The sequence below is a fragment of the Phaenicophaeus curvirostris genome, chromosome 22 (genome assembly GCF_032191515.1).
Source record: "Phaenicophaeus curvirostris isolate KB17595 chromosome 22, BPBGC_Pcur_1.0, whole genome shotgun sequence".
In the NCBI taxonomy this organism is placed as follows: domain Eukaryota; kingdom Metazoa; phylum Chordata; class Aves; order Cuculiformes; family Cuculidae; genus Phaenicophaeus; species Phaenicophaeus curvirostris.
The window spans coordinates 8,561,176-8,570,934 of NC_091413.1; the positions used below are offsets into that span (position 1 = coordinate 8,561,176).

A 9,759-nucleotide genomic window follows, 5' to 3' on the forward strand; every position below is an offset into this window, starting at 1 on the left:
GCTTATTCATTAGGAAAAAAGGATGAACTGAGGCAGAAGACACACGGTGACATTTTTTGAGGCTGGATCAACAGCAAAGAGAGTAAAGAAGTTACCTGTGAAGCTTAACTGCCCCCATGTGATTGAACATTGTAATTCAGGTAGGATTTAGGGGTACAAAAGCGCTTATATTAGTCTCCCACTCCCAAAGCTTCTTCAACCTTTGCAGAAAAGATTTGAAGGCAAAGAACGATTTTCCTCGGACCTTCATGAAACCCAAATGAAACCAAGAACCCCATAAACATTTCTGGTCCTTAAGACCTTCTGTTTGATCCAATTTCTGAACAAGGACTGCACTTTCGACTTCATTATTCGCACTTCACTGTTCTGTTATTCACCAACCAACCATGAATTACCACAACTAATTTTTTTATTCCAGAATATTCCTTTCCCTAAGGAATTTCTCTCATTGTCCACAAATACTACACGGTTATGTGTAGGAGTGAACAGTCCTTCTGCTCACAAATAAAAGCACTAAGAGGATAATGTTTAATGGGTTCAAACACACAATTTATAAACTATTATATTCCTAGCACAGATTATGAAAAATGTTACTAAAAGTTTAGGGAAATCTCTGTCTGTTACTGTGCATTTTATTGGAAATTCTCTTTTCACGTGGAGACAGTGAAACCCCAGAGACGCATTAAATTATTGTGAATGAAGTCCTGGAGGATTTCTAATTTAAACACCCTTTCTGCTAAATCCTCCTGTGACAATATGACCAGGACACCTGGATTTCACACTGTTGGGGACATGGAGCCGGCGGCTCTGGGGCCAAACTTCAAGTACCCGGGGGCGACTGATCGACACAAACACCTTCCCCCCCGAGGGCTCACGAGGCCCCAAAATGGCCGCTCGGGGTCCCCCCCGAGGGCTCACGAGGCCCCAAAATGGCCGCTCGGGGTCCCCCCCGAGGGCTCACGAGGCCCCAAAATGGCCGCTCGGGGTCCCCCCCGAGGCGCTCACGGGACCGGGCGCGAGGGGGGCGGTTGGAGCCGTTGCCCCGTTGGGCGGTTCCAGCGGCCCCAGCGGCCGCGACCAGTCGGGCGCTCGTCTGGCTGCGGGAGCGGCAGCGCTCGGTGAGCGCCGGGAGCGGGGGGAGCGGCCCCCGGGGGAGCTCGGAGGGCCGCCGGCTCCTGCCCGCAGCCCCCTCTGCGTCCCGGGGCTCCCGGGGCCGGGGAGGAGGAGGGAGCGGAGCGGGCGGCGCGAGGGCCGGGGCCGGGGGAGCGACCGGGGCTGGAGCTGGAGGGAGGGGGCGGGGGCGGTGGCCGCAGGCGGGGGAGGAGGGGCGGGGAGCGGCCATAGATGGGGAGGGGGGGGGGAGCTGGGGAGAGGAGGGGGCGGGGTCTCCGTGGCCTCATCCCCTTCTCCTGTAGGGAAAAGGCCTCGTGGAACCAGCACTTGCTTGAACGAGGAAACACGGACCCTTTATCACAAGCCTGTTGCCCGACTGAGGTAAAAACCCTTCTGTTTGCTTTGACTTCTTCTCTGAAATGTGTAACTGTCACTCTCTCCTCCAGCTCCCTCGGTGTTGCCCACGTCTGTGTCTGTGTCCGCGTGGTGCTGTTTCTCCAGGCTCTTCTGGGGCTCCTCCCGGCAGCTGTACGAGGGGAGACCTGCAGCTGCTTCCCCCCAGCCCGTGTCCAACTTTACCTTTAAATCCAGACGCTTCCTAGATGCAAGAGATTAAATAGACATTAAAGGTCTGCAGTAGGATGAACTGTTGAACTTGAGAAGAGGCTGAGACCAGAAATGCTTGTAAAAAGGTCCTAAATAGTTAATTGGAAAGAGCAAAAATAAGTTGATGTTTTACAAGATGAAAAACCTCAACACCCTCTTCTTCTGTTCAGCCTGGAGAAGAGAAGGCTCAGGGGGTCTCCTTGATGTGTATGAAAAGCTGAAGGGAGGGAATCGTAGAATCGCAGAGCGGTTTGGGTTCAAAGGAGCCTCCAAGCCCATCGAGTCCCACCCGCTGCCACGGGCAGGGACACCTCCCGCTGCCCCGGGGGATTCAAAGCCCCTGCTGGTGTGAATAACGTACCTGCACGGTTCTTTAGGCTTCTCTTTGACTCGGGGCTTGGCCTCCACAGACAGAACGTGTGCAGGTTGCACAACAGTTCATCCTCGAGGCAGTCGCTCCAATTTGCACTTTCACTCCTCTCTGTTTTCCCGTTGGCCAGTTGGAGACAGCAGGTCTTTACTTGAGGGCCCCAAACACCTCGTGTCCGACTCCATCACCAGTGTGTGTGTTTTTCAAAACAGCTGCTGGTGGAACTTGAGACAAAGGTGCGTGTTTGAGTTTTCTCTGATGTGGTGTCTTTTGCTGTCACTGTTTTCAGTGCAAACAGGAACGGCACAACCCACGTCAAGCCTTCTCTGCAGGCATCTTGACTCCGAGGCCGCTCATGAAGGAGCCGCTGTGCCAGCGCCTGCAGTGTCGCGAGCCAGGAGGATGGGGAGGTTCTTCTGTGCTGCTGAAGAGGTGAAGGTGCCTTTTGAACTGAGACAACCGGCTGTGTGTAAACGCCCAGGTGGCCGCTGGTAACAGCCCCGTGGATGTACTTAAAGAAGCTGCAGCAACGCTGCTGGGAAATCAGTGTCTAGCGCTTTATTTGCCCTCATGTGCACGAAGTCTTGGAAGGGAGCAGCGCTCTGTTGCCAGAAGTGCTAATATGATAAAAGTAACAAAAATAACTTACCTCTTGTGAAGCTTCTGACAGGAAACGAATTTCTTTTATAGTTACTGAGAGCTTATACACTTCTCTTGTAGGTAAAATGCCTCATGGAACCAGTTTCCCTTACTTAACCCTCAGTGTGGCAAGGGCTGCAGCATCCCATGGGAAAGGGGTTTGCTCCACTTCTGTTAATTTTTCAGGTGCTTTAGTGTGTTTGGTGTCCACATGTTGGCTATCGGCTTCCTTTTGTGAAAACAAACCGGGGCAAAGCTGGGCTGTGAAGTTGAAAGTTGGGGTGCTGAACCAGCAATGAAGTGCTGTTACTAACTTAGCAAAAAGCTGGTACCTGAGCTTCATTGTAGGCGTTCTTGCAGCTGAAAGCTTGTTAGTGTGCTCATTGCTCCATTTCACGAGTCCTTCCCCATTTAATTGTTTTAGGCCATGGAGAGAGAGATCAAGGCTGCGTTTAGCCACGGGGAGCCAAATGACATCATTAGCGGTGCCTTCCAAATGAACATCACTCATGGTGACGTCTGCACGCTGCAGAAATATTGCTGGCTCAATTCTGAGGTAAAACTGGCCGCAGCATGATGATATCCTCGTTCAGCGAGAAGCCTCGTGGCCCTTGTTGCTGCTTCCTTCTTTTGGTAAGCTAGTGTCTTGTTTTACATCTCAAGCTTACTCTTTATGTTATAGATCATGAATTTCTACATGAACCTTGTGATGGAAAGAAGTAAGAAGGAAGGATATGCAGCAGTTCATGCTTTTCCTGCTTTCTTCTATCAAATACTAACTTCTTGGGGTTATGCAGCAGTGAGGAGTTGGACCACAGGTGCGGATTTCTTCAAGCAGGATGTTGTCTTTGTCCCTGTCCACCTGACAAACCGTTGGACTCTGGTGGTGAGTCAAACTGGCTTTTCCTTTGGAATTGGATGGGGAGAGAAAACTGGTAAAAAAAAAACATGTTGATTTTGATGTGTGTGCGGCAGAAGTTTGTGCTTTGTCTGACAGTCCCCTTGTAATCACACGTCACCGACACGAGAAATTTTGTTGACCTACGTTCTTGAGGCAAAGAGTGATTTTGCTTTGTTTTCAACAGCAAATACCTGCAAGAAAAAAGCCAGGAAAAAAAGCAACTGGAGCTGGCTTGTTCAGAGTGGACACTTCACAGCATGAGGACGCATGTACGTGAGCACTACTGGGATGCGAAATGTGAACTCTCAACTCCTTCTCTTTAGAGGTCTTGACACTCTCTAAGTCCAAGCTTTTAGAAAAGAGCCGTAAGCATCTCATGTTCTTTCGGTGCCACCTTAGGCCGCAGCTGACCCAGGAAACCATGGAATCGCAGAGTGGTTTAGGTCAGGAGGGACCTTAAATCCCATCCAGTTCCAGCTCCTGCCAGGGGCAGGGACACCTTCCCCATCAGCTTACTCAAAGCACCATCCAACCTGGTCTTAACCATGCTGGGATGAAATCTTTCAGCATGACCTCTCCTTGCTGGCTGCGTGCTTCGTTGTTTTGAATTAGTCTGCCGTGTTCAGGCGAATCTGACTTTGCCCCCACTTCCCAAGACAGACTTAATCTGTTTAGCTCTTGTTGGAGAACACAGGCTTTGGAAATGGGTTTGGAATTTGGGATGGTTATTCTTGTTGGGAGCACAAGTCCTGGTGTGTGACAAAGCAGAGGGTTGAGCGGGTGTTTCCCTGAGTTGGGCTCCAGGAAAGCTGGGGAGGGGCTTACCAAGGGCATGGAGCGATAGGGCAAGGGGGGGTGGCTTTAAATTGGAAGGGGGAGGATTTTTGTCCTAATGTCCAATCCAAATTCCTCACGATGAGGACAGTGAGGCCCTAGCCCAGGTTGCCCAGAGCAGGGGTGGCTGCCCCATCCCTGGAGGTGTTCAAGGCCAGGCTGGGTGGGGCTTGGAGCAGCCTGGTCCAGTGGGAGGTGTCCCTGCCCATGGCAGGGGTGGCACTGGATGGGCTTTGAGGCCCCTTCCAACCCAAACCATTTGATGGTTATGAGTTAGTAGCAAAGAGCACTGCCTAAAGACTCAATTTAAGAACCACAACCCCAAGTAAACCTCGCAGGGAGGGCGTCTCTCTTAGGAGGCTGCTCTCCCTTCTCAGCCTGCCAAGAACTTGGATTATGACACCCAAGCGAAGATATGATGTGTGGTCAATCAGGTCTGTTCCCTGAGTTGTGCGATGGTGAATGGATTGTCCCGAGTGTCTGTTAGGATGGGTAACGTGCTGCTTCCAAACTGCCTCTCTTTTACGGTATTGGAAAATTCTGCTTCTTTGCATTCCTTAGGAAATCCCTCAGCAACAGAACGGAAGCGACTGTGGGGTTTTTGTCTGCAAGTACGCAGACTCCATCGCCACAGACAAACCGTTAACATTTACACAGGTGAGTGGGAGTTAAAACCGGCTCCAGACGTCTTTGCTCAAATACAAGAGCCAGGGAAAGTTACAGAATCCTAGACTGTCCTGAGCTGGAAGGGACCTACGAGGTCCAAGTCCTGTCCCTGCACAGGACACCCCAACATTCCCACTGTGGGGCTGAGGGCGTTGGCCAAACCCTTCTGGAACATTGTCAGGCTGTGACTGCTTCCCTGGGAGCTGTTCCAGGGCTCCACCACCCTCTGGGGGAAGAACCTTCTCCTCATGCTCAACCTCACACTCCCCTGGCATCTTCCAGCCATTCCATTGGGTCCTGAGTTCCACAGCAGCTGCTGATTGTGCCTGGAGCAGGGATGGAGGTTCTATCCCTCTCTCTGGGGTTGGTGCGTGGCTGGTGGGGTTGGAGCTTCACAGTGGCCTCGGAAGGGCAGAGCTGTGTTCTCCATCCTTACATCTGGTGTCTGCTTCCTACTTCCCTACAAGAGATGCCGCAGCTGGTGGGTTTGGGATACCTGGCCCTTATGTCTTCTGGAGAAGAGGGTTTCCCCCTGTTGATATTTGTGCATATTTTCTGCCTCGACTTCGTGTTTAAAGGATTTTTCCTTTTCTTTCCAGAGTCACACGCTTTATTTCCGCAAGAAGTTTTCCCTCGTGGCAAGCAGGGGTGCTGGGTGATGCCCAGCTGCACGTCCCCAGAGCAGAGGGAGCGTCCCAGCAGCCCCCACCCACTGTCTTGCCACCTTTGCCCATCACGCGGCCGGCGGCAGAGGAAGCACCTTGATGTGGGCTTCAAGTTTCACTTCTTCTTTTGGGTTAAAGAAGTTTCAACTTCGCAGATATTCTCCCCTGGGCCTGGGGAGGAGATGTAAGGACGGGGAGCCCCTGGCCCAGGTTGCTCAGAGCAGGGGTGGCTGCCCCATCCCTGGAGGGGTTCAAGGCCAGGCTGGGTGGGGCTTGGAGCAGCCTGGTCCAGTGGGAGGTGTCCCTGCCCATGGCAGGGGTGGCACTGGATGGGCTTTGAGGCCCCTTCCAACCCAAACTATTTGATGATTACGAGTTAGTAGCAAAGAGCACTGCCTAAAGACTCAATTTAATAGCCACAGCCGCAAGTTACCCTCACAGGGAAGGCGTTTTTCTTACGAGGCTGCTCTCCCTCCCTAAGCCTAAAACTAACCCTAACCCAAAACCTCCCCCTAGCTCTAACTCTAACCATAACCCCACTGGTGCCCTAACCCTAACCTTTACCCTAACGGTAACCCTAATCCTAAATCTTAATGCTAAGCCTAAACCTACCCCTAATCCTAACCCTAACCTTACAAAAATGGCACTGTACCCCTAACCCTGAGACAAATGGCGCCCTAACGCTAACCATAACCCTAAATCTGATGGCGCCTAGGGTAAGGGGTTAGGGGTTAATGGTTAGGGTTAGGGGTTAATGGTTAGGGGTTAACGGTGGGGGGTGGGGTTAATGGTGGGGGGGAAGGGGGGGGAAGAGAGGGAAGGGGGTGTATGGGGGGAAGGGAGGGGTATGGGGTGGGTATTGGGGTGGGTATTGGGGGGGTATGGGGGGGTATGGGTGTTGTAGGGTTAGGATTAGGGTTAGGGGCTAGGGTTAGTGTTAGGGTCAGGGTTAGGGTTAGTATTAGGGTTAGGGGTTAGGGTTAGGCTTTGGGTTAGAGGTCAGGGTGATGGTTAGGGGTTAGGGTTAGATGTTAGGGCTGTTAGGGTTAGGGTTAGGGCTTAAGATTAGAGTTAGGGTTAGACTTAGTATTAGGGTCATTAGGGTTAGGTTGTAAGGTTAGGGTTTGGGGTCAGGGTTATTGTTAGGGTTAGGGGATTAGGGTTAGGGGTCAGGGTTTGGTTTAGGCTTGTGGACATTAGGGTTAGGCTTAGGGGTTAGGGTTGTGGTTAAGGATTAGAGTTAGGTTTAGGTGTAGGGTTAAGGGTTGTGGTTAGGGTAAGGGTTAGGTGCTAGGATTAGCGTTAATGTTAGGAGTTTTAGGGTTAGGGTCATTAGAATCATAGAATCATAGAATCATAGAGTAACCAGGTTGGAAGAGACCCACCGGATCATCGAGTCCAACCATTCCTATCAAACACTAAACCATGGCCCTTAGCACCTCGTCCACCCGTGCCTTAAACACCTCCAGGGAAGGTGACTCAACCACCTCCCTGGGCAGCCTGTTCCCGTGCCCAATGACCCTTTCTGTGAAGAATTTTTTCCTAATGTCCAGCCTAAACCTCCCCTGGCGGAGCTTGAGGCCATTCCCTCTTGTCCTGTCCCCTGTCACTTGGGAGAAGAGCCCAGCTCCCTCCTCTCCACAACCGCCTTTCAGGTAGTTATAGAGAGCAATGAGGTCTCCCCTCAGCCTCCTCTTCTCCAGGCTAAACAACCCCAGCTCTCTCAGCTGCTCCTCGTAAGACCTGCTCTCCAGCCCCTTCACCAGCTTTGTTGCTCTTCTCTGGACTCGCTCCAGAGCCTCAACATCCTTCTTGTGGTGAGGGGCCCAGAACCGAACACAGTATTCGAGGAGTGGTCTCACCAGTGCCGAGTCCAGAGGGAGAATAACCTCCCTGGCTCTGCTGGTCACACCATTTCTGATCCAAGCCAAGATGCCATTGGCCTTCTTGGCCACCTGGGCACACTGCTGGCCCATATTCAGTCGGCTGTCAACCAACACCCCCAGGTCCCTCTCCTCCAGGCAGCTTTCTAGACAGACTTCTCCTAGTCTGTAGCACTGCATAGGGTTGTTGTGCCCCAAGTGCAGGACCTGGCATTTGGCCTTTTTAAACCTCATGCCATTGGACTCTGCTCAGCGGTCCAGCCTGTTCAGATCCCTTTGCAGAGCCTCCCTGCCCTCCAGCAGATCCACACTTCCACCCAGCTTAGTGTCGTCCGCAAACTTGCTCAGGGTGCACTCGATGCCTTCATCCAGGTCATTGATAAAGACATTGAACAGGGCTGGACCCAGCACTGAGCCCTGGGGAACCCACTTGTCACTGGCCTCCAGCTGGATTTCACACCATTTCCCACCACTCTCTGGGCCCTCCAGCCAACCAGTTTTCCACCCAGGAGAGTGTGCGCCCGGCCAGGCCAGAGGTGACAGTTTCCGAAGCAGAATGCTGGGAGAAACTGTGTCAAAGGCTTTACTGAAGTCCAGGAATATACATCCACAGCCTTTCCCTCATCCAGTAGCCGAGTCACTTTGTCATAGAAGGCGATCAGGTTAGTTTGGCAAGACCTGCCTTTTGTGAACCCATGTTGACTGGGCCTGATCACCCGGTTCTCTTGCATGTGCTTCATGATAGCACTCAAGATCACCTGCTCCATGACTTTCCCTGGCCCTGAGGTCAGACTGACAGGCCTGTAGTTTCCTGGGTCCTCGCTGTGACCCTTCTTGTAGATGGGCACAACATCAGCCTCCAGTCCAGTGGGACTTCCCCAGTCAGCCAGGACTGCTGGAAGATGAGGGAAAGGGGTTTGGCCAGCACACCCGCCAGCTCCTTCAATACCCTAGGGTGAATCCCATCCGGCCCCATAGACTTGTGGGTGTCTAGTCAGGCTAGCAAGGCTCTGACCACCTCCTCTTGGATCATGGGAGCCTCATGATGCTCCTCTAGCTCCTGGGTTTTTACACAGATGGAATGACTTTCTTTACAATTAAAGACTGAGGCAAAGAAGGGATTAAGTACCTCAGCCTTTTACTCATCCCCTGTCACTGTTGTTCCTTCTGTGTCCAATAGGGACTGGATGGTCTCCCTAGTCCTCCTTTTATTATTTATATATTTATAGAAGGATTTTTTGTTATCTTTCACAGACTTGGCCAATCCAATTTCTAGCTGAGCCTTAGCCCTTCTGATTTTTTCCCTACACAATCTCACTTCCCTCCTGTAGTCCTCCCAAGAGGCCTGTCCCCTCTTCCAGAGCCCATAAACATTTCTCTTCTTCTTGATATCACTCAAGATCTCTCTGTTCAACCAAGCTGGCTTTCTCCCCTGCCAGCTTTTTTTCCGGACCACGGGGATGGCTTTCTCCTGAGCTGCTAGGATTTCCTTTTTGAAGAGCTCCCAGCCCTCCTGGGCTCCCTTGCCCTTAAGGACTGTCTCCCATGAGACTTTGCCAACCAGCCTTCTGAAGAGATCAAAGTCTGGAAATTTAATGCTACCATCCTACTAACCACCCTCTTCACTTCACCTAGAACAGAAAACCCCATCATCTCATGGTCACTTAGTCCTAGGCGTCCACCTACTGCCACATTCCCCACAAGGCCTTCTCTGTTCACAAACAGCAGGTCCAGGAGGGCACCCTCCCTTGTTGGTTCATTCGCCAGCTGTACAAGGAAGTTGTCTTCCACGCACTCAAGGAATCATTAGGCTAAGGTTTAGTATTAGGGTTAGAATATAAGTTTAGATTTAGGGTTAGGGGTTAGGGTAAGCATTTGGGGTTAGTTTTAGGGTTAGTGTTAGGGTTTGGGTTATGGTTAGGTTTAGGGTTAAGGTGAGTGTTAGGGTTAGGCTTAGGTTTAGTGTTAGGGATTAAGGTTAGGGGTTAGGTGTTAGGGTTAGATTTATGATTAGGAGTCAGAGTTAGGGTTAGGTTTAGTATTAGGGTTAGGGTTTGGGATTAGTATTTGTGTTAGGGCTAG

General features: G+C 51.5%; 1 long non-coding RNA gene across 1 annotated transcript; it reads left to right on the plus strand.

The window, feature by feature from the left end:
• Nucleotides 1-3,837: 3,837 nt before the first annotated feature.
• On the plus strand, nt 3,838-6,547 carry LOC138730145 (uncharacterized). The gene is made up of 3 exons (XR_011339000.1): nt 3,838-3,898; nt 5,025-5,120; nt 5,729-6,547. It is a non-coding gene; the product is annotated as an uncharacterized lncRNA (long non-coding RNA).
• Nucleotides 6,548-9,759: the final 3,212 nt, after the last annotated feature.